Raw genomic sequence first — 22,700 nt, 5'->3', positions numbered from 1 at the left:
GAGGAAATTACTATTAAGTTTAGAGGGTTAGAATACCTAAAAAAGCAAGTCTACGACAAAGTAATTTTGGACAGGAGGCTACTAAGAGACATATGAGGAGAGGAGTTGTGTGCAAGAGGCAGAAACATATGGGGCTAAAGATGGGGGGCAGAAAGATATGACTCCTAATAAATACAATAAAAATTTTTCTTTAATGAAATACCTATGAAGGCTTTCTAAAGTCATGGCTCCCACACCAGGCCAATCATCTGAACCACCTAAAGAATGCTCATAAATCAATTCCCATCGTGTGCTCCCCGGAGATACTGATTTATTAGATCTGGCTTAGAGTCCAAGAATTTGACCAATATTTTTCAAAGATTCTGGGGAATCTGAAAGTATAAACACTTTAGACGATCTAACCTTCCACTATGACCAATACCTAAGAAGCATATCCAACTCTGGGAGCAGCAGATACTTTGTTAGCTCCCATCAACTAACATTGAGAAACTTAAAATAGGAACTGAGGAAGGATGGGTTTGTCCAGGTATCCGAAGTCACACTCAGAGTTTTCTGGTGTCAGTATGCTTGCATGATCTGTATCTTGAGATGCTCTTCTGTTACCTGGCCTAGATTTTTTTCTCCCTGCTTATTTCTTGGATAGTGACCCCAATGCAGCCCAACTGGAAGACTAGACTTTATTTGGATCCTTAGGCTGTCAAGCAGTCTGCCCACATTGTCAAGTTTGCCTTTAGCTTTACCTTCTATTCATGCAAACCTCACAAATCTAACAGACACAGAATCAGGGAAAGTTTGAGCAAAACCTTTCACCAGTGTGCCCCATGAGCCCCTCAGGACTTTTCTTACACTGTTCAGTCCTCACTCACTCTGACCCTCTCAATTCAGAATCAGTGAACGACAGCCCAATGATTTTTCCGGAAGTTTACCTGAATCAAGAAGAGTTCTTAATCACATGAATGATATTCTATCAATGTTTTTAAAGAGTGATCTTTGCTCCTGAAGCAGAAACACTGGTGGCCTTGTTAAGATGCATGTTCTCAGGCTGCATAACCTATGGAATTAGAATCCATGTGTGCAGAGGTTATCGATTTACATTTTAAAACTAAATTTGCAGGTAATTTTTCGGCACATTAAACTTTGAAAATTGCTGGAAAACACAGAGGTCATTTAATTAATTAGATAATTATTTACTTTGCTAATTGCTTCCATAAACAACAATTTATTGCCTTCCATGTGCCAGGTACTAGATAGGCTCTGGGAGTGTAAACATGGTTTGAAAAGAAAGTAATGCCTTCCAGTGTGGAAGACAGACAAGTCAACAGATAATGGAAATAGAGCGTGATTGGTGCTGTGATAAATAAGCACAGGGCCGTCTAAGCATGGAAGGTTTAGATGTTTTGGAACGTGGTTGTCTGACAGCTGTGTACTATGATCACATGAGTTTGCTTTAATGGGGTGCCAGTTGTTTTCTGTCTACTTTATACACTTAAAAAAATCACAAAATGTTTCTTTAAAATTTTTCCAATGAGACTGCAGTGTTTTTCCTTATCGTACAGCCCTTTTGCATTTAGATATTTTAAAGTGGCATCGTTGTTGATATAGAAAATTGTGTTCAGATGTAACTTTAAAAATATCAAAACAGAAGAGCCACATTAAGACAACCAAAATGCTCTGACCTCTATTTTTGCTGCTACTCAGTGAGGTGATTATAATGTTTTGAGATAATATAACTGAGTTGTTAGTGTTTCATAGCCTTCCTGAAATTTTAATTTACATAATTAGTTTGGGATAAATTACTTACTGGAAAAATACATACAGAAATTATTATGTGAAGAATGACAGTATACAAACCAAATCTGAACTATCTATACATTATTTGTTACTAGGTTTTTCCAGATGTTTGAGTTACATGAGATTTTAGAAAATATGGAACATTTTAATACAATACTTCCAACACTATATAAAGATTTAAGGTTTTATATCATATCACATAAGTGACAGGACACCTAATATTTATTTTTTAAAGAGTAAAAGTAAAAGCCAAGGTTTTTCAAGTGCAAGAAGCCCATGATCAAACTTTTCTTTCTCTAATGCAATGTAAGCACCATGAATACACAACAGACTCTGCCCACAGAATCCACTGTGTTATCAGGGAGACAATATGGTGTGACAATGCTCTGATAGGTGCCACTGAACCAAATATACTGTGAAAATATTAAATATTGTGTTGTGTACAAAATATTTAAATTTTGTGCCTCATCTGCGTAGAATGTATGATAGCCATCACTAAAGGGAATACAAGATGAATAAAGCCCTAATATCTAGTAAACTGGATGAGACGAAGACATATACACTATAATCTCAGTAAAAGTAAGGTAGATCTCAAGAGGAAGTACAAGCAAAGAGCTCAGAAAAGGGTGAGATTGACTTTAGACGGGGTGATAAATGAAGGCTTCATAGAGGGGAGAGAAGTGAGATGAGCCTCAGCATTGCTATCTAATAAATGTAAGGATAATAACAACAGTGTTCAATATTGCTATCACTTATTGAATGCCTTCTATTGACCAGCCACTCAACTAAGTGCTGGGCTAGTAAGTTCTTATGAATAGCCCCATATTTGAACTAGATGTCACTCTCTTCATTTTACAAATGAAGAAACTGCAGTTATTCGAGTTTAAGCAATTTTGCCTAGGTCACGCAGCATTATTGAAGACTCTGGATGCCAACCCAGGTATCTCTGACTTAAACCCGTGTATTTTATGTCACACTGCCCTGCAACCCTGTCCTAACAACTGGACCTAAATACAAAGAAAATCTGTGAAAAAATAAAAGGGTATCTATCAGATAGATCAGTGGTCTTCAGCTATTTGGTGTTATAATCTACTAAAAGGAACTGATGAAAAGCATGGAGTGTCTCCCTAGAAAAGCACCTATTAAACACATCGACTTACAATTTTTAAAAGTTTTCCCCTTGAATCTGAGATGAGAATCTGATGAAGACTGTGGATCTTCATGTCTCCAAATTGTTGCCGATAAAATTCAGTGCATTCACTGGCCCTCTCGTGTCTCTGGGATCGCTATACCTCAGGATTGGATCCCAGGAGAGGACGGTACCCTAGAACACAGGTAATAAAATGGCAAAGGAGCTTATTCTGTAATAAGGTTTCTTTGCAACCTCAGATCTTTACTTCTTCCCTTCTGTTCAACCAACACACCCAGTAGGTACGATAATCTAGCTTCTCTCCATTGCCACCACCGCTAAGACATGGCCTCTATCAGGTGGCCTATTCTAACAGTTTCCTCATTATTTTCTTACTACAAGTTTCTCCTCCACTCTGGTCTATTCTCTACATTGCTTTATGGTATTTTTCTTATATGAAAAGTTTGTCACTCTCCTATTTAAAAACCTCTTTTGCTAGCACAAATAACAAAAGTAAAAAATCAACAAATGGGACAACATCAAATTCAAAAGCTTCTACTTGGCAAAAAAAAAAAAAAAAAAAGTCAACAAAATGAAAAGGCAACCTACAGAATGGGAAAAAATTTTGCAAACCATATTTTGAATAAAGGGTTAATATCCAAAATATATAAAGAATTAACATATATGAATAACAAAAACCCCAAACAAAATCTGATATTAACATGGGCAGACGAACTAATTAGACATTTTTCCAGAGAGAACATCGAAATGGCCAAGAGGTACATGAAAAAAATGTTCAACATCACTAATCATCACGGAAATGCAAATCAAAACTAGAGTGAGATATCACCTCACACCTATTAGGATGGCTATTATCAAAAAGACAAACAGATGCTGGTGAGGATGTGGTGAAAAGGGAACCCTTATACACTGTTGGCAGGAATGTAAATTAGTCCAACCGCTAGGAAAAACTATATGGAGGTTCCTCAAATATTAAAAATATATCTACCATATGATCCAGCAATTCCATTTCTGGGTAAAAATCCAAAGGAAATGAAAACAGGATTTTGACGAGATATATGCACACCCATATTTATTGCAGCATTATTCTCAATAGCCAAGCTATGGAAACAACCCAAATGCCCACCAATGGATAAATGGCTAAAAAAGATGTGGTACATATACACACAATTGAATACTATTCAGCCATGAGAAAGGAAGATATCCTGCCATTTATGACAAGGATGGACCTTGAGCATATTGTACTAGACAAGGTAAGTCAGACAGAGAAAGACAAACACTGTACAATATCACTTATATGTAGAATCTAAAAAAGTCTAATCTGTACAAAAGAGAGTAAAATGATTGTTACCAGGGGATGGTGGATGGGGGAATTAGATTGATGGTGTTTAAGGGTACAAACTTGTAACTAGCAGTAAATAATAAGCCATAGGGCTCTAAGGCACAGTATAAGAAACATAGTCAATAATACTGTACTATAATAATGTAATGTGATAAATATTGCCTCAGTGGCAATCATACTACAATATACAAATGTATCAAAGTAAAAAAACCTATTTCGCTTGCTTTTTACACTAATTATGGAACTTCTTATCAAGGTATGGGCCACTCAGTATTCCACAATGTGGGCCCAAATCAAATTTCTCTTTCATTTAAAAACCAACCAGACCTGTGTGGGCCGCTGCCACCTCCCGGGCGCGGACATGGCACTCGACCCTGCAGAGCCGCATCTCAGATGAGTCGAAAAAGATGTTTTGATCCCTAAAATAATGAGAGAAAAGGCCCGAGAGAGATGTTCTGAACAAGTTCAAGATTTCACTAAATGTTGCAAGGACTCTGGAATCCTTGTGGTAGTAAAATGCCAGAAAGAAAATTCTGCATTGAAAGAATGTCTAACTGCTTATTATAATGATCCAGCCTTTCATGAAGAATGCAAAATGGAATACCTGAAGGAAAGCGAAGAATTCAGAAAAACTGGAATTCCTACCTACCAAGAAAAGGCTGAGGAAGCTTCCCACAAGCATGTAGGCAAATACTCAAATGATACTCAGGAACACCAATGTTCATGGAATTCACAGTCACCTGAAATGATGGACTCAAGGAAGTGTGTTTGCTTTATCCTTAATAATGGAAATAATTTTATCTGAAATAAAGATTTTTTTTAAACTTAAAAAAAATTAAAAATAAAAAATAAAAATCAACCAAACAAATACCTATTCATTATTTGAACTATATACATTTGTTTGTGTTTACTTTTCTTATTTTTTCCTTTACTTTTCGATAAACTCCTACTTATACTATTAGAGATAGCTCAAGTAGCTTCTCTGTGAAGCCTCTACCAACTTCCCCACCCACCCACTCACTCACTCACAGGACACTTTGTTCAGGTATCTCTTGCAGCCATGTTTTACAGTAATGGATCTATTTTACATAAGTATACTCTGCAGAGGTGTAAGGCTAAGGTCACAGCCCATTGATCTTTGTATCCCAGTCATCCAGCACAGTGCCTGGAATATAGTGTGTGTTCAGTCAATAATTTTTTATATACAAAAGTGAATGAAAGATGAATGAATGAATACTCATTGAATAGAAGTTTCATATTATATCCAGGATAGCTCTCAATGTACATTTTTTTCTAGTTTGCTTTTACAAAATTTATTAGTGTTACTTTCAATTATCACTTCTACTAGGACAATGTCATTATTTGGTTGTTAAAGGAAATTGCACACACACACACATTTATCCCAGTATTGCTGCTATGCATTCAGAAAATGGCTAATTTTACAACCATCTGGTTGACATATAATTACTTATAATATATCTGGCAGGCAAAAGAGCAATATATATATATATGTGTGTGTATATATATATGTGTGTGTGTATATATATATATATGTGTGATGTGTGTGTGTGTGTGTGTATATATATATATATATATATATATATATATATATATATAAACTGTTCAAGCTCTTGGAAGCAGTGATTCAGTTTTTAGAAAGTTGTTCACCTAAATAATTGTATTTAATCATTTAACTCTAATCTTGTTTAGTACAGCAATATTTTTAAACAGATAAAACCTTGAGATAGCTGAAATTTCTAACTAACATGATAATATAGAAGAATATTTAATCATATGGGGAAATGTTAATTACATATTGTTAAGTGAACAATGAGTTACAAAACAGTGTAGATACTAGGATGAAAGACACTTGAGTAAAATATACATTGTGGAGTCCAGGAAGACATTTAAGAGAAAACAACACTGGAAAACAAATTTATTATTTTCCCAAGCTCTAGCTGTAGAATCATGTGTTTGTGTGTGTGTGTGTGTGTGTGTATAAAACTTTAATAAAAACATGCCCCACGTGCCATAAAATGATTACAGATGTATGATAAATGCTAATTTTTATGAGAGCCCCCAGGGAACTTTAAATTATTAGTAAAAATACAATTATACCACTTTATTCCTTCCTTCATTCTTTTCATTTATTCCTTCAGTAACCTATGGATGAGAGTCTAATAGGTGTCAATACTGTGCTAAATTCGTAATGACCAAAATGTTTTACTACCCTCATGAATCCCAAGTTCTAGCTACTAAGCAGTGCCTAAGAAAATAACCATATGTATTTACAAGGTATTATGGAAATTTATGGAGGTAGGAGGGGAAAGCGTTAGAAAATTGAGATGAATTGGACTTTAAAGTTTGAATTAGGCCGAGTTGACGGAGAAGAAAACCAGTGTCTCAAAAGAAGCGGCAAGAGCGGAGGCACTGTAGGTTCAAAGGAAGTTTTGGGTGGGAAAAGTGAAGTGTCCTCTGTGTCTGGTTTTGTATTGACCCTAAGAACTACAGGAGATAACTCTGGAAAAGAAAAATAGGCAAAAGTGAACAAAACACACACTAATGGATTTTCATTTCATCCTATATACTAAAGAGCTAGAGAATGTTTTCATTTGTTAGTTTGTTTACCACAGAATGTTTTTATTTGTTGTTTGCTTATGCAGTAGGTAGGTAGGTAGAAGGCAGGTAGGCTGGTTGCCTGGCTGCTTGGCTGGTTGGTTGGTGATTTTAGTAGAGAAGTAAAACAATCAGAAATTTAAGAAAGATGACCAACAGCAATAAAGATGAACTGACCAAAACCACCATGATAATCACTATGAACATCAATTAAATACTTAGGTAATAATGTTTATTTTTCTTGCCTGTTTGGAATATACTGAGGACTTTGGGTGTCATATCAATTGTCATGATTACTTGAACACGCTATTAAGATATTCTCTGCATGTGTCTTTTACCGCCAATAAATTTTCCCTTTGTAAACAAAAGTTTTCAAACTCAGTTTATAATGATACAGCTGCCTCTAATATTGAAATCGGTTATTATTTTATCCTTAATGACATTTCTCCAACTTCAAAGCGGTTTTTAAATGATTGAGTCTATGTCTTTTTTTCTGTTTCTATTTTTCTATAAACCACCTTAGTTTGTTCATATCGAGTTAAACAACAACAAACAAAAAAAGAAGCAATAGCTACAGAGCACTTTATACTTATTTGAAACCCTTACACATACAAATTACCAGGACATTATGATTATTTAAGTAAATCCATCTAAACAGAAATGCTAAAACTATAACCTGAATATGTTCATTCCATTGCTTTTCATTAGATTTTGGTCTCAGTCACCAAGTAAATAGATTAACCGAAGTTATGATTTAGTTGTTAAATAGCAAAATTTAAAGAAAATGAGGAGCACTGTTAAACTTAGCAAATGTAGAAACTATTTATAGTACTACAATTGACAGCTTTGAAGTCCATGACTTGGCAGGACCATGTTACAAGAAAAAGAAACACATCCTTTAGAATTTCTAACTTTTTATTCTGTATTGTAGTTGTAGTCAAAAGACCTTATATATAACAGTGGAATAAGGGAAAGAAGTACCAGCTACTGATTGGATAAGTGGAGAATCTGTTCAAAATATGTAGTCATACATGCCAGGTACTTTACTAATATTCGTGGATATGTTTTGAATCTTATTAAAATGATATTTTCTACTTTGGTGAACTAGCTTAATGAAAAGACTCTAAATTTAACTTGAATTTTGCTAATTTTAGCTGTTAAAATAGGCACTTTTATATTGGCTGCTACATAATCTCTCTCGACCAAGTGAAGGGTTAAGGTAATACCTCATTATTTATTCTATGGAGAATGAAATGTGTACATAGTACAGGGCCTTCATTCCTAGGAACATGTAGATAAACTAAGAAAGAAAATCAGATAAGCAATGCAGGAACAACTCAGAAAGATTAACTTAAGGAAAATGGAAAATAATTAAATGTGGATAGCTTGGCTTTCCAAAGCCTAGAGGGACATGCTAAATACTGACAAAATACAACAGTAAAGTCATTTAGCAAGACAGGTCATTTGGTAAAATAACAACAATAACAAAAACCCATTAATGTCTGGTCTGTTTTATAATATGGTCATGGTATTCTGTGGTGTGTCAGAGATGAATCTGAAAGGTTCTTGCCCTTGCCATTGAATCTCCCTATGACTAATGGCTCACATTTGTTAAACATACAGAAATTATTAGAGTTATACTAAGACACACATACACATATGCACACACAAAAGCTAAATTAAACTCAGGAATACTGAACACTTACCTTCTAATTAACTGAGTTGCCTGGAAGTCACACTGTTTCCTGATGTTAATGAGAACTCACAAATAATAATCAATGCAGCCAGTTAAAAATACAAACTCAGTGAAAAATATAATTTCAAGTTAGGTGACTAATGTTCTATTGAATATATAATAATATAGATAATATAATAAAGTCTTATTATTAATGTTAGAATATAACTATTATAGCCATCCCAAAGAATAAATCATTTGGAGTTGTTCCAGGCTAAGTCAGCAGAGTGTCATGGACATTTAACATAAAAAACACTTCTTGACCCTGAGGATATAAATCAGAAAACTATTAGCTGAGGCACACTAGTTGATTCTGCGAAGCTCTACACACAGCCTCACATAATGTCCTCAACAATAAGGAGGAAAACTAATTGATCTTATAATTAATTTGACCAACACAGAATGTACATTTAGGTCAAAGAGTGAATATTGGGTTTGACATTGACCAACTTAGCTATCTTCATGGATCAAATTAAACAAGTAATTGCCAGCATGTGGCCAGGTCAGACTATGGACTTGTACCTATTAATCTGACTATATTTGGAAGTTCAGCTATTAATTTGGGTAATCTATTTACCTCAGTGTATGGCTGAACTTCTGGGATTTGCTCTGTTGGAAGTTGTAAGTGAACATAAAGGGTAGCCCCAAGTAAAATAGGCAATTTACATATGCAGAAAGTACAAAATTTTGTGTAACTGTGGTTAGGGAGGAAAAAAATGCAATTTCTATGTCACTGGAAAAATTACTTATCCAATACTCCAAGCCAATGTTAACATTCCTACCTTGAAAATTAAATAAGAAGTCAAAGAACTGGAGCCATTTTACTAGTTAACATTTACTTATATTGAGTTATATTGAGTTTGAAATTAAATATTAGAATAGTTACTGGAAAGTGTCTCAAATATGTTTATTATGTACAATGTAAAATTGTAACTAAAGAATGTGGAATAATCTTTTAGAGTTCACCATACATTGAAGATTAAAAAAAAATACAAACAAAGCCAAATTCTTTGCAGAAATAATGTCACCTCCATTGATATGTGAAACTAGAAAATCTTCAGGAATAAACTCCCGCATAGCTAAGCATCAAGTATATAAAGGTTAGAGGAGTTATAAGTAAGAGAGTTTCAATAACAGGGAATCTAAACTTAGCATCATTAATTTGAATGGCATAGAACAGCATGTTTCTGACAATCAAGTAGCCGAAGAAGAATCTGCTTCATTGCAGATAAAGCTAAAAGAAACTACTTTTCTTCTCATTCAGCCAAAGGCAGGTAAAAGCAACTTTTATCTTAAGACGTATATGAACATTTCATTTGATTTAGACGGTTTAAGTGATGACTTGACAGCAGGAAGAGCTAACAGATAGTCACCAGAAGTCCCTTCCATTCCTGGTTATTTTTCCTCCTATAAATTCATTATAGCACATAGTTAGAACAATTATTTATGCCCTAAAATAGAATATATTATCTGCCTATATTAATTTATCACACATCTCTCCCTTATGAAGTCATATGTTTTTTAAAGTAGTGTGAAAAGTTGCTCTCCTTCCAAAAATTTCACCATTTGAGATTTATGGTGATTAGAGAATTTTATATCTTTGATTACTAAACACAACAGAATTGCAAGAAATTTCTAAGAATACTTTTCAAGCATTAAAAATAGAAAGGAATGCGCCTATTCACCATGTTGCCTGATGGCTTTATCTGGTGACGTTTCAATGAGGTGCTGAGGAAATCATCACATGAAGAATTTTTTAAGTAACCTAAGCACCAAAACAAAGTAATCGGCCTGAAATTTCTGAATCTTAAATCTTCACAAATTTCCATAATCAAACGTCATAGGATATATGGTGTTTAAACAAACTATACGTTAGCCAGGTTATATTGATATATGATAAAGAGGAAAGAAAGTACATCAAACATTGCAAACCACACATAAAACTTTTGAACAGTACACATGTGCATCTCACCTGCTTAAAGAGATGTGAGAAGTCAACGTATTTCTTTGATACTAAGAAATTTCTCTCTGTGAAGGTATCTAAGATTAAGAGTTAAAGAATTTTGAATGATTTTTCAGTGCTTATTAGGTAAGAGTAACTAATATTCACAGTCTCTCTCTGAGCCTGGTACTATGCTAGGTAATTAACATATTGGTATCTGATTTATTTCTCCCAAGTCTGATAGTTGTGTACTCTTATCCCTATTTTTTATATATATTTATCTTAAGGCTCAAAGAAATTAAATATTTTTCAAGGTCACATAGTAAATTCCATTAGATTGGAAATGAACTCAAAGTCCATTAATTCAAAAGGTCTGGGTATTTTGGACAATTCAGAAAACAAAAGAAAAGAAATTGAGGCTATCAAACTTCACCCTATTAACTTTCATTTTTCATACTGAGTGTCAAACATCTTCATTACAGTGTTTGGAGGAAAAAAGTAAAAGCAACATAGTATGTTAATAAATACGAATTTTATGTGATAAATAATATTTGCTTTAAATATGTATTCTTACCACTGAAATTCATATAGGAGAGGGAAGCCAGATTGGTAAATGGTTTAGGATTAATAAAATATCTCTGAATTCTATGGTATTTGTACTTGTCAATTTTAATATCCTATATACAGTAGTTATGTTAAGTGACAACATCTGCTCTGTGCCTGTGAACTAACTAATTGTAACATAAACATTACAAGAGGAAGAATGGTGCTTATGACAGTTCTGGTGGAGCAATTCTAGAATAGCAAAAAATCACCCCAGTAAGGAGATCATTTTCAAAGTCATTAACATCAGCTTTGTTGTGATAAATATCTTTCTACATAAAATAGCCTGGAGAACAAATTAGATATAAGGACAAAATTACTCATAATATTCACACAATAAATCTGGAAACTATTAATAGGTCTAACTTTGAAGAGATATTCTCTTTCAAAACATTCTAAACATTTTAAAAACCAAGTTTTTTGATATTTGATATTTTGGATATTTGATATTTGAATGAATGGAGAAGAAAGGGCAACATCGTCCACTTCTAATCTATACAAATTTTAAATGTGAATTATCCAGGGAATGATGAATGACATATAAGTTTCATATGTATCTATTATTGAACAAGTAAAAAATTAGGAGCAAAGACATATTTATTGATACACAAAATGAAGAAGACTAAAACTCATAACTATCTTTTGATTACTCAAATTATCTTACTTAAATTATCTTTTGATTACTACTTTATTTAATACTGTATCTTAAACATAAAAATACTTTAATATAACTTTTGAGGGGAACTATGTAGCTTAGAGATTAAATTGAACCCCATCCAGTTCTACTTTGCAAGAACTGTGTGACCTTAGCTCAATTATCTAAGCTCTCGAAGACTCAGTTTTTGTTATCTGTAAAACAGTAATAATAACGGTATCTTTCTCATGAGGTTACCGTGAGGATTAAATTAGATAAAATATACAAGTGCCAACTATATAACATAAACCGTACCACTAGCAAGTGGTAAGTTCCCCTTAAGTGACAGAAATCATCATCATTGTGATCAGAATTATCATCACAAAATGTATCCCTATAAACAAGGAATATGTCATTTTTTTAAACTCTGTGTCATGCATTTTTATATTTTCATTAGTAGGTAGTGAAACATCTTATATTTATGAAATCAAATCAAAGAAAAGTAATACAAAAAGTATTTGGTTTGGGGGGGAGGGATAAATTGTGAGGCTGAGATTGACATATACACACTACTATATATAAAATAGATAACTAATAAGGACCTACTGTATAGCACAGGGAACTCTACTCAATACTCTGTAATGGTTTCTATGGGAAAAGAATCTAAAAAAGAGTGGATATATGTATATGTTTCACTGATTCACTTTGCTCTACACCTGAAACTAACACAACATTGTAAATCAATTATACTCCAATCAAAAAAAAAAAAGAAAGTATTTGGTTTGAGATATCGCTAATGTGCTCATTTTCCCCTCATTAGTTAATGTAATCTTAAAGATTGTAATAGGAAATAATAATTTCCATCCATTTAATCAATAAGGACCATGAACATGAATTTATAATGAGATTAAAAAGTCCAAACCAGCTCTCTCTCCTTAATAACTGACCAAAGGAATTTCTCTTGACTCAACTTCTTGAACTGAAACTTGAGAAATGCCAAGGGCTCCATATAAAGGTTTCAACAACCCAGGAGAGGTTTGTTTCTATACTGCACAACCATATAAATATAAATCTATGTTAAACATTCCTTATGCTTATAATTGTCATAAGCCTAAAATAACTAAAATGCTACAATTTAAACACAACAGAACGTAAAACCAATACAAATCAGGTTAATTCTAAATTACATTAACAAGTTAATATGAAGGATGATTTTTAAATTTAATAATTTTTAGCACATAGCAAGTTAAGTAACTGCTATTTTACGGACCTTTTGAATTCACTAAGCCCATCCTGTTGAACATGCTATGTGAAAATCATTCTCCCCTCACTTTCCCTACTGGACAATGTAATTTCATCTTTCTACGGTGTGGATTAAGGTCATTTGACCTCTCTTTAATGAAAATGTATTATTTATGTATTGTCTACTTCTATCTTTTCTCAGTAGCCCTAGACAATTAAACAGAACAACATAGAAGCAAAATGTTTGTACATAAAAATTCTAAAGCGAAGAGTAAAATCTAGCAGCAGAATATATATATTCAACAAGAAAGAGGCTTATATTAATTTATTTTAGATTATCAGCAAAGAGATATCACTCATTCTAAAACAGAATTATTGTAGAGAACACTCACATGCCTGAGAATATGCCCATGCGAGCCCATGTAAACAGCTCTGCTTTAGTCCACTGGATTGATTTCTATGGCAGAACCTTCACTGGGGTGGTTTTGGCTCTCAGTCAGCTCCCAAGGATTTAAAGCTTGCCAACTGTCCTTTTATTTCCAAACTTCCTGGCTTGGCAATTTAATTCTGGTTCCTTTTTCCCCCCTCCCTAAAACTACAAACAGGTTTTACCCCCCCACCCCATCACATCCCTCTCTTACCCCAATCTGAGTCAGAAACCCAGGCCTCTGCCTTGCTGAGAAAAGAGGATTTAAGCACACACTCATTCATTCCTTCAGCACACACTTATTGGGCACCTACTCTGCACACTAATACCCTATGTTGGCAGTGGGGAGAGGGCAATGGATTATGCTGATGACATTAGGCCAAAATGTTTCTTGCTAAACTCTCATTTGTATCAGCAGGTATATTTCACTGATCATAGAGAACTCTACACAGCTGAATTTAAAAGTTGGCTTTATTTAGTTCTATAAAAATACTTTTCCTGGGGGCAGCGGTTAATTTCTACATCACCATAAAGTTTTCTACTTTACCAATAATTTGAAATAGATACCGGATGCTTTAAACTTCTATTTTTCCCAGAAATAATTAGTAAACACTTAAAAAATAACCCATTCAATTAAAACAATTAAATATATCAAAACTTTAAAAATAAAATTTACAATAATCTAGTTCTATGGAAAACAGGCAACGGCCAGTTAACACAAATATATCAGAATTTTAGCCTAAGAATCTCATATACTTTCTTTGATTATATAAATGTATGCTGATGACTGTTATTCAGCTGTTATGATGGCCAAAAGACATTGCAAAATCCTCACTAGTGATAGTAATAATAATATTTGTAAAAATAATAATGTATTATCACCACCATCCTATTAAGAAAGGATAGGCACTATTGGAGGAGGTTTATTTTTGTACCATAAAATTAAAACAAATAGAAGTTGCACTGCTTACTGAAAAAATAAATCCTCAACTGTTAAAGGATAAAAGTTAAAAGAGAATATTCATTTAGTCCAACCTTCTGGCGATCAAGGTTTCCCTATCTTTGTCATTCACAAAAGGACATTTTGAAGAATCATATTCCTAATCAATTTATAAAATACAATTGGGATTTCATGCTGCTTTCTTAATAGCTTGAATAATGAGAAGACCCAGGGGAGAGGGGTATAGATATAAGGAGTACCATGTGCTTAGAAATTTAGTGCAAAAGTCCCCATTTGGCTTATGCAATGACATATAGGCAAAAATAAGCCACTCAAATGTAAAAATGATTAAAAAATAAAAACTCTTCATTAAATTGTCCATTAGAAAAGAAAACAATCCTAATATTTAGCATTTGTGGCAATTTTTCCAAGTCACCATCTTTACTTCCTTTAAGAGGCAAAATAAAGTTACATAAACTTCAATTAATACAAAAATTCTTTGACAATAACTTGGAGAATCTCACAAATAACATGGAATTTTAAGTAAATATCACATGTATATTTATTCAACGTGTCACTCAATTATTCATATAACAAATATTTACTGAGAGTCTGCTATGTGGCAGACACTGTTTTAGCAGCTGGAAATCTAGCGATAATCAAAATAGAATAGAAGTCTGTACTTTCAAGGAGCTTACATTCAGAAGGGAGATGACAAACAAGACAACAAATAAAGTATATAGTATGTTAGACAGTGACAAGTGCCCAGAAGAAAAATAAAGCAAGTGGTGATGGACATGGTGATTTAGTTTAGTTAGAATGACCTCGCTGGAAAAATTACATTGACTAAAGAACTGAAGTTGGTAAGGACAGAAACATCCTTTAATTACTGTCATACTTTGATTGTAGATACTTATGAAAATGTTAAGTAGAATATAATTCCTCAATATTTTCCCCTCAATTTCCTTCAAGGAAATTTCTGAAAAGTAGCTTCAATAACAAGCAATGTTAAGACACTGTTAAGAATGCTAAGACACTTCTTTATGAGGAGGTAAGAATGACCAGATGTTTCATTCAACAGTGAAATTTCTGGAAATGTCAGCATTTGTCAGTAGAATATAAATGTAAATTGTTTGTATTTCTTAGGTTATAAAAAACTAAAAAAGGAAGACAGGATCCCATAAAGATTTCTGAATTCCTAAATATAAAAGAAAGGGATGCCTTAATTCTAACTCTTTTGCCTTTTTAAGAAGTATTGCTAACTGATTACCAAGGAATATTTGGAACTGTATTTATTCTTTCTATTTGGGCCCTTTGCACCACCTCCTGTGGTTTCCAGCTAGCCCTGAAATACCTGGAGACATCCTCGGTAACCCTGTGCTCTAAAGAGCTACTGAGAAGGGAGAGGCAAGAAGGTAGCAAACGCCAGAGGAGAAAGGTGTTGGCAAGAGAAACTAATCACCTGTGATACATCAATTATACATGATCATATAAAACAGATCTCACAAATGGATGTGGAACAAACATACAAATAAATATGTTTAACTCTTGAGAATATTTCTATATCCTGAACTATTCTAGTGTCCTCTTCCAAGTTGAAATCTGAGTGCAACGACTCCTGACGTAAACAATGTACAAATGCTTCCGACTTTGTCTGTCCTACCATCAAACCTACATTTTAATGGCTGTGTCATTCTGACAGACTCCTGAGACTAGACAAAAAAAAAAAAAAAAAAGGAAAGGCTTGCGCTGAATTCTTAGGATCAATACAAAGCAGTGTCAAACCAAAAATAATGTGTGCTCCATCTTGGAATACAAAGAAGGTTAGATGGAATCAGTATCATCAGGTGGTCACTGCACTCATTTCCAGGTGAGACTGAAAATAACGATGTACTAGAATGAAAATAGCTCAATGCAGAACGACTGGAAACCAGTGCATAGGCCAACTGAGCTATAATTGTAAAGAAAAGGAGAAACATATGAAAATACTGGTATAGGACTGATGAAACTGTGTATATCAAGAACACTTTTCTTTCCTCAAAACCTTTAATGTTGTCTTTGGCTAGGCATGGCTCACAGTTCAGCTATTTCTAGAACAGTAAAGAGTCTACAAATGAAAACATCATATCCCTTGGAACTGTGCAGTTTTTTCCTGTCTGAATTATTGGCTTTGATAGCGGCTTTTTTACTGACTAAGAATTTGGAAGAATTGAGTAGTCTTTTTTCTATGCCAAATTAGAAGTTAAATTTGCCCCTTTTCAGTATTCATCTATTTGCTAATTTTCCTTACATTGGGGTAGGTAAATATGATTGGTGACAATGTGGATGTTTTTGAAAAATTCATCCATTCAACTAATATTTACTAAGCACCTACTTTTTTGGGCCAGGCATGGATCTAGGCATGGGATATTCAGAGATACACAGGGAATTCCTGCATTCAAAAATCTCATCCTTACAAAATGGCAGGATCCATGCTTTAAGTGAAGTTATGCACAAATATCTTTGTTTACACAAAGGAAAGAATAAACAGTCTGCGAAGTTATGAAAGACTGCTAGTTTTCACTAAATACTCATTCTTTCTTCTATAAGAATAGAGTTTTGGTTAGGCATAAGGTCCCCTTGCGCAAGACTACACTACCAGCCTTCTCTGCAGCTAGGTATGGCCATGTGATTAAGTTCTGACCATTTGAATGTGAGTGGCAGTGATATGAACCAGTTCTGAACCTTGCTCTCAAAATATCTGGAAGTGTTATTTTTAAGCAAAGATTCACTTAGCCTGCTACCTATATCGTGCCTAACATCTTCCAGGCAGGAAAATCAAAGTCCTAAAAAGATTTTGTATGCCCGTGTAAAAGAGATTTTAGATCAAGTCATCTAGTGGATAGTTTCAAGTGCTATGTAGTATTCTGCATACCTGAACCAGCCCACCCACCACATGAGTGCACCATCTTGGACATGGCTCCTTCAGCCCCCAGTGGAGATGCCCCAGGTGGCGTAGCATGGCATAAACCAGTTGTAACTGTTGAATCCTGCCCAAATAGCAGATCCATGAACAAAAAGAATGACTGTTGTTGTTTTGAGCTATGAAGTTTTGGGGATGGTTTGTTATGCAGCAATAGATAACTGACACACATGTCCAATTTCAAAAAAAATAGTCCCACAAAAATTCACTGTAAAACTATAGAGCATGTTAGTCAGGCATAGGAGTATCAGATGCACACTGAAATTATGCGTCACGGATGGAGGGAAGGGGAGCCATTTGTGCTGATGGAGCTAGTAGTAACTAATACTGTAGCACTTTTAAAATATTTACTTTGTTGACAGTCTTTTGCTTCCTGTTAATATATATTCATAAAAGTTATCAATAGACATATAACTGAGAAGACAGAATGCCATACAGATGGTTCCCGACTTCTGATGGTTTAACTTACGAGTTTTCAACTTTATGACAGTGTGAAAGCAATTAGGTAGAAACCATACTTCGAATTTTGAATTTTGATCTTTTCCCAGGCTAGCAATATGTGGTGTGATACTCTTGTGATGCTGGGCAGCAGCAGTGAGCCGCAGCTCCCAGCCAGACAGTCGATCACGAGGATAAACAACCGATACACTTACAACCATTCTGTACCCAGACAACCCTTCTGTTTTTCACTCTCAGTACAGTATTCAATAAATTACATGAGCTATTCAACACTTTATTCTGAAAAAAGCTTTGTGTTAGATGATTTTGTCCAACTGTAGTCTAACGTAAGCGTTCGAGCACTTTTAAGGTAGGCTAGGCTAAGCTATGATGTTCAGGAGGTTAGGTGTACTAAATGCATTTTCAACTTATGGTTTCAACTTACAAAGAAAGATGATCTAAAAATGTAATTAAAGAGTAAGCCTTGGAAAGCCTCCATAGAATTTTTTTAGTAAATATCCCCAAAGTCTTCACAATACTACAATATAATTCAATTTGACTATTACTTAGCTGCTACTTTTTAGTTATATGAAAGTTAGGATGAATGATAACTAGACTTATGGTGATCATTTTGAAATGTATACAAATATCAAATCACTCCTTTGTGTATGAAGAACTAACATAGTGTTGTGGGTCAAGTATATTTCAAAAACAAACACACAATCTCATAGAAAAAGAGATCAGATCTGTGGTTACCAGAGGCAAGTGTGTGGGAAGGGGGAGGGGGAAGAGTGAATGAAGGTAGTTGAAAGGTACAAACTTCCAGTTATAAGATAAATAAGTACTAGGGATATAACGTACAACATGATAAATACAATGAACACTGCTGTAAGTTATATGTGAAAGTTAAGAGAGTAAATCCTAAAAGTTCTCATCGCAAGGAAATATGTTTTTATTTCTTTAATTTTATATCTATATGAGATGACGGATGTTCACTAAACTACTGTGGTCATCACTTCATGATGTCTGTAAGTCAAATCATATACACCTTAAACTTATACAGTGCTGTATGTCAATTATATCTCAATAAAAGTGGAGGAAGAAAAGAGAAAAATACACTCAAGGAAAGAAACTTAAGTTTGCCTGTTAATATTAACCATTAACTCAGAGTAGCAAAAGGTAAGAAGTTAACAGGACTTATCGGAGCAGATACTTCTGTTCCAAAGTGAAATTTTAGCAACATGTAGGACTTAAAAAAAAAAAAAATCACCAAGTCATTATGTTTGTATTTCAGTTTTATTAATGGTAAACATTATTATTTCATTTGGGACAGAAAATGTACTATAAATATTCTAAAATGAATAGAATGCTTTCTATGCTTGTACTCTTCCAGTAGCTTAACAAATTTACCATGTTCTTGTTCCCAGCTTGGAAATTTATGCTATATAAAATTTTCATTTGTGTTTTTAAATGACCCAATCAATATCTAACCGATTAGAATTCGTCTCATATTCATTCTTTACACAATGAGAAGATTATCTGGGGAGAGTAAAAGAAGGTTGGATATTTTTAGATTCTAAAACATTTCCCTATTTTCTTGAATTAAAATAGAAAGAAAAAATGCTTTCTCCTAGTTGGAATATGCTTCATAATCAGCTACATATTCTTTGAACTCCTTAAGGAAAAATAAAAATGTGTTCAGCATGACAAAGTTGACTGGATTCTAGATGAACTATAAAGTCAAGTAAATAAATCATATAAAACCACTGACTATACTCTTATCTCTATAAATACAAAAATTATGCATTTGACTTTTGAGTTTTATCATTGTTTAGTTTTCCATTAAACCTAATAAGAAAGTACTAGTTCCCCCCTTTCTCATTCTTAAAATTTAATGGCATAGTCACATTTAAATATAAATTGTTTTTACCTATCTAAAAATACTTTCTAGCAGAAATAAAATTTAAATCTAATCAAACCTTACAATTACACATCATAGAAACCATTTACTCATAATTTTGACATTCCTTGTTTCTTCATAATATTTGGGAGTATCTTATCTCTGAGGGTAATTGAATCTTCCTCAGTTATATTTGAAATTATAAACAACACTTCTATGTATTATTCTATCCCCATTAATTTACTACTTATTTTTCCATCTAGCACTAAAAAAAGGCTTTCTTTCATCCCTCTCATTATATCAAATTAAAAAGATAATAAAGAATTTGGCAGAATGTAGCCACAAATAAATCTGCCATATCTTATTTTCATTGTGTATCATATTATTAACAATAAAACTTGAAATCACTTCCCTTGAGTAAAAACCAATTACAGTATATAATTACCTTCATGAAATAAAAATTGTATTATGTGTAATATTTTGTTACCTGATTTCTTTAGCAATATATTCTGAAAATTTTTCATATCTTCAAACTTTCTGTGAGTAACACCTTTAAATTTTTGGTGTTTTTGACAACTCCTTAAGAAACCATTTTGTGAATTAAAAATAATCTAATTAACCCACTATTGTTGGCAAATTGTCAGTGCTCTTGAGGTAATTACATCGAAAAAGATTTTAATAATATATAAATATGCATACTTAAATTCTCCAAACCTGTTTATATATTGTAGGGCAGAATGCTGTCTCAGTTTGGATTTAGGGAAAGGACTTACCCTATTTTTCTTTGTCAGCGTTTTCTATATATTGTGGCCATGATTTGTCCCTAAAGTAGTCAATACCTATATAAAACTGAATAGTTTCCTTACAAAAATATTTAATGTGATATCATTAGTAAGTCTGTAGCTCTAAAATTTGCTCATAGCAAAACCACAAAAGGAGTAAAATTTATTAAATATTTTCCATCTGATGATGAGTTAGGTTTGAAAACGTATTAATTGATTCTTTTTTTTTTTTTCTTGGTCATTTCCCAAAGTCATACTACTTAGGAATTTGTGCTGCACCAGAAGTCACCACAGATCTTTAGTTGTCAGGCACCAATTCTCCATCCACACACTCCCCCGACCTAGAGATCCTACTCACTTCAGAACAAAACAGGAAGAGAAAAGACACAGATGAATGGACAAAGACAATGCTATCCTGCAATACGCCGATTAGCCACATAATTGCAGTTCCTATTGGTCCTGTTTCTAGTACTATTAATGATGATGTTGGTAAAGCAATTCTGGTAAGGTTTTACAATATTCCCGTATAAAATACTTAGGACCACTGATGTCCTTTTCTTTGTGCAGTAAGTATTTCTAAAAGCTATCTACAATTTGAACTGGCATTATGATGCTTGCCATACTTTTCTCATAAATTCATATTTTCACATAGTAGATAAATGCATTTATTGCAGATATCATATGTCATATTTCCTTCAGAAAAAAAAGATATATATCAGGATAGTATAGGTTATGTTGTGGGAACAAACAAACCTCAAAACTCAGTATCTTATCATAATATCATAACTAGCATCAATGAAAAATTTATATTTCATTGATATAAAGTTGGTGTCTGCAGTACTCCAGGGCTATTGTACATGTGATACACCTAGTGGCCCAGGATAGCTTGACTTTGTGCATCGCCCATCTGGACAAGAGGCTTGGGTAGTGGTGTTTCCCTGCCCCTGCCCAGACGTCACACATATTTCCCCCAATTACATTTTATTGGGCAGAACATTATATAGTCTGACTAACTCAAGACATTTGGAAGGTCTACTTTCATGTGTACTCAACAAGAAGGAATAAGAAACAAACCTTTTAGAAAGGTTTCTAGGCCACAGACAGAAATGGATTGTGTGTGCAGGGATTTTAAGGATGACTTCAAGAAAGGCCAATTTGAAATTCCTTTGGAAGTCACCCAAAGACTTTTGAGTTTATTTTATTTCATTGAAATAAACAATATTTAACATATCATTTTTCAAAGCAGTATAGTCAATTGGCAAGGAAGCTAGGGTCATGAAAGTTAAGCTGAAATTGATCAATTGTGACCTTAAAGTCTAACACCTTACCTAATTTTTCTGTGCCATCATTCCATCAACCAAATAAGAGTAATAATAATAATTCAGTAATCATTTCTATTTCCCTGACATATGTTATTACATATGGATGAAGGACTTCTTCCATGGCTGCATGCCAGTAACCAAAATATTATCAGTGATATTTTCAAACTCAACTGCATTACCAAGATTGGAAATTCCATGGTTCATAGAAAATACACTGTCTTGCTTTCCTGCACTATGCTATATGTCAGAATCATCTTTCTTATTCCATTCTTAAGAAAGAGTTAACCTTGAAGAAAAAGCACATTACACATTTCTTGTATCAAAAATATGCATGGGTAGAGATCTGCCTGCTTTTAAATAACTATTAAAATTTCCTGGCCACTTATTTCCATTTTATTGTATTTTCAGTAACAAATGAGTTCTCCTCTTAAACATGCATATAAATTTCCCATATAGATTACAGAAGACATGAGCCATTTGCTACTGAGAAAAGTAATATTACAACTAAGATTTTATCACCCTTTTAATCCTTACAATAGTTCTAGTATATGATATTCCATATTCTTTAAAAAGTAAGAGTCAAACAAAAAAAAGCAAATTATTCAAGGAAACTTTCTATATTTCTTGCCACATTTTTGAGATGTTGGCATTTTTGAGCTGCTACTTAACAATGAGCTCTTAAAGTTATGTTGAAAGCAGAAATTATCCCAAAAGATTTATATGGCTAGGTAATGCAGTAAAAAAAAAAAAAAAAAATCACATTTTTGTGAAGCTGCTTTGCATGTAGTTTTGTTTTAATAACAATACCTATTATTTCAAACATCTTTTAGAGTTAACACAAGACTTTTATACAATTATTATCGTATTGTATTCA

At 33.5% G+C, this 22,700-nt stretch overlaps 1 protein-coding gene and 1 pseudogene across 2 annotated transcripts in view; one reads left to right on the top strand and one right to left on the bottom strand.

The window, feature by feature from the left end:
- Positions 1–22,700, bottom strand: part of KCND2 (potassium voltage-gated channel subfamily D member 2) — a 475,988-nt gene that overhangs the window by 344,179 nt on the left and 109,109 nt on the right. The gene's annotated exons all lie outside the window — the stretch shown is intronic.
- LOC309665855 (COX assembly mitochondrial protein homolog pseudogene) lies at positions 1,633–5,673 on the top strand (annotated as a pseudogene). Its single transcript has one exon. The product of its transcript is annotated as a COX assembly mitochondrial protein homolog pseudogene (transcript).

This window comes from Balaenoptera physalus (genome assembly GCF_965194825.1).
Source record: "Balaenoptera physalus genome assembly, chromosome: 8".
Classification (NCBI taxonomy): Eukaryota; Metazoa; Chordata; class Mammalia; order Artiodactyla; family Balaenopteridae; genus Balaenoptera; species Balaenoptera physalus.
The sequence above is the reverse complement of the archived record's forward strand: the minus strand, read 5'-3'. Positions and strand labels throughout refer to the sequence as shown.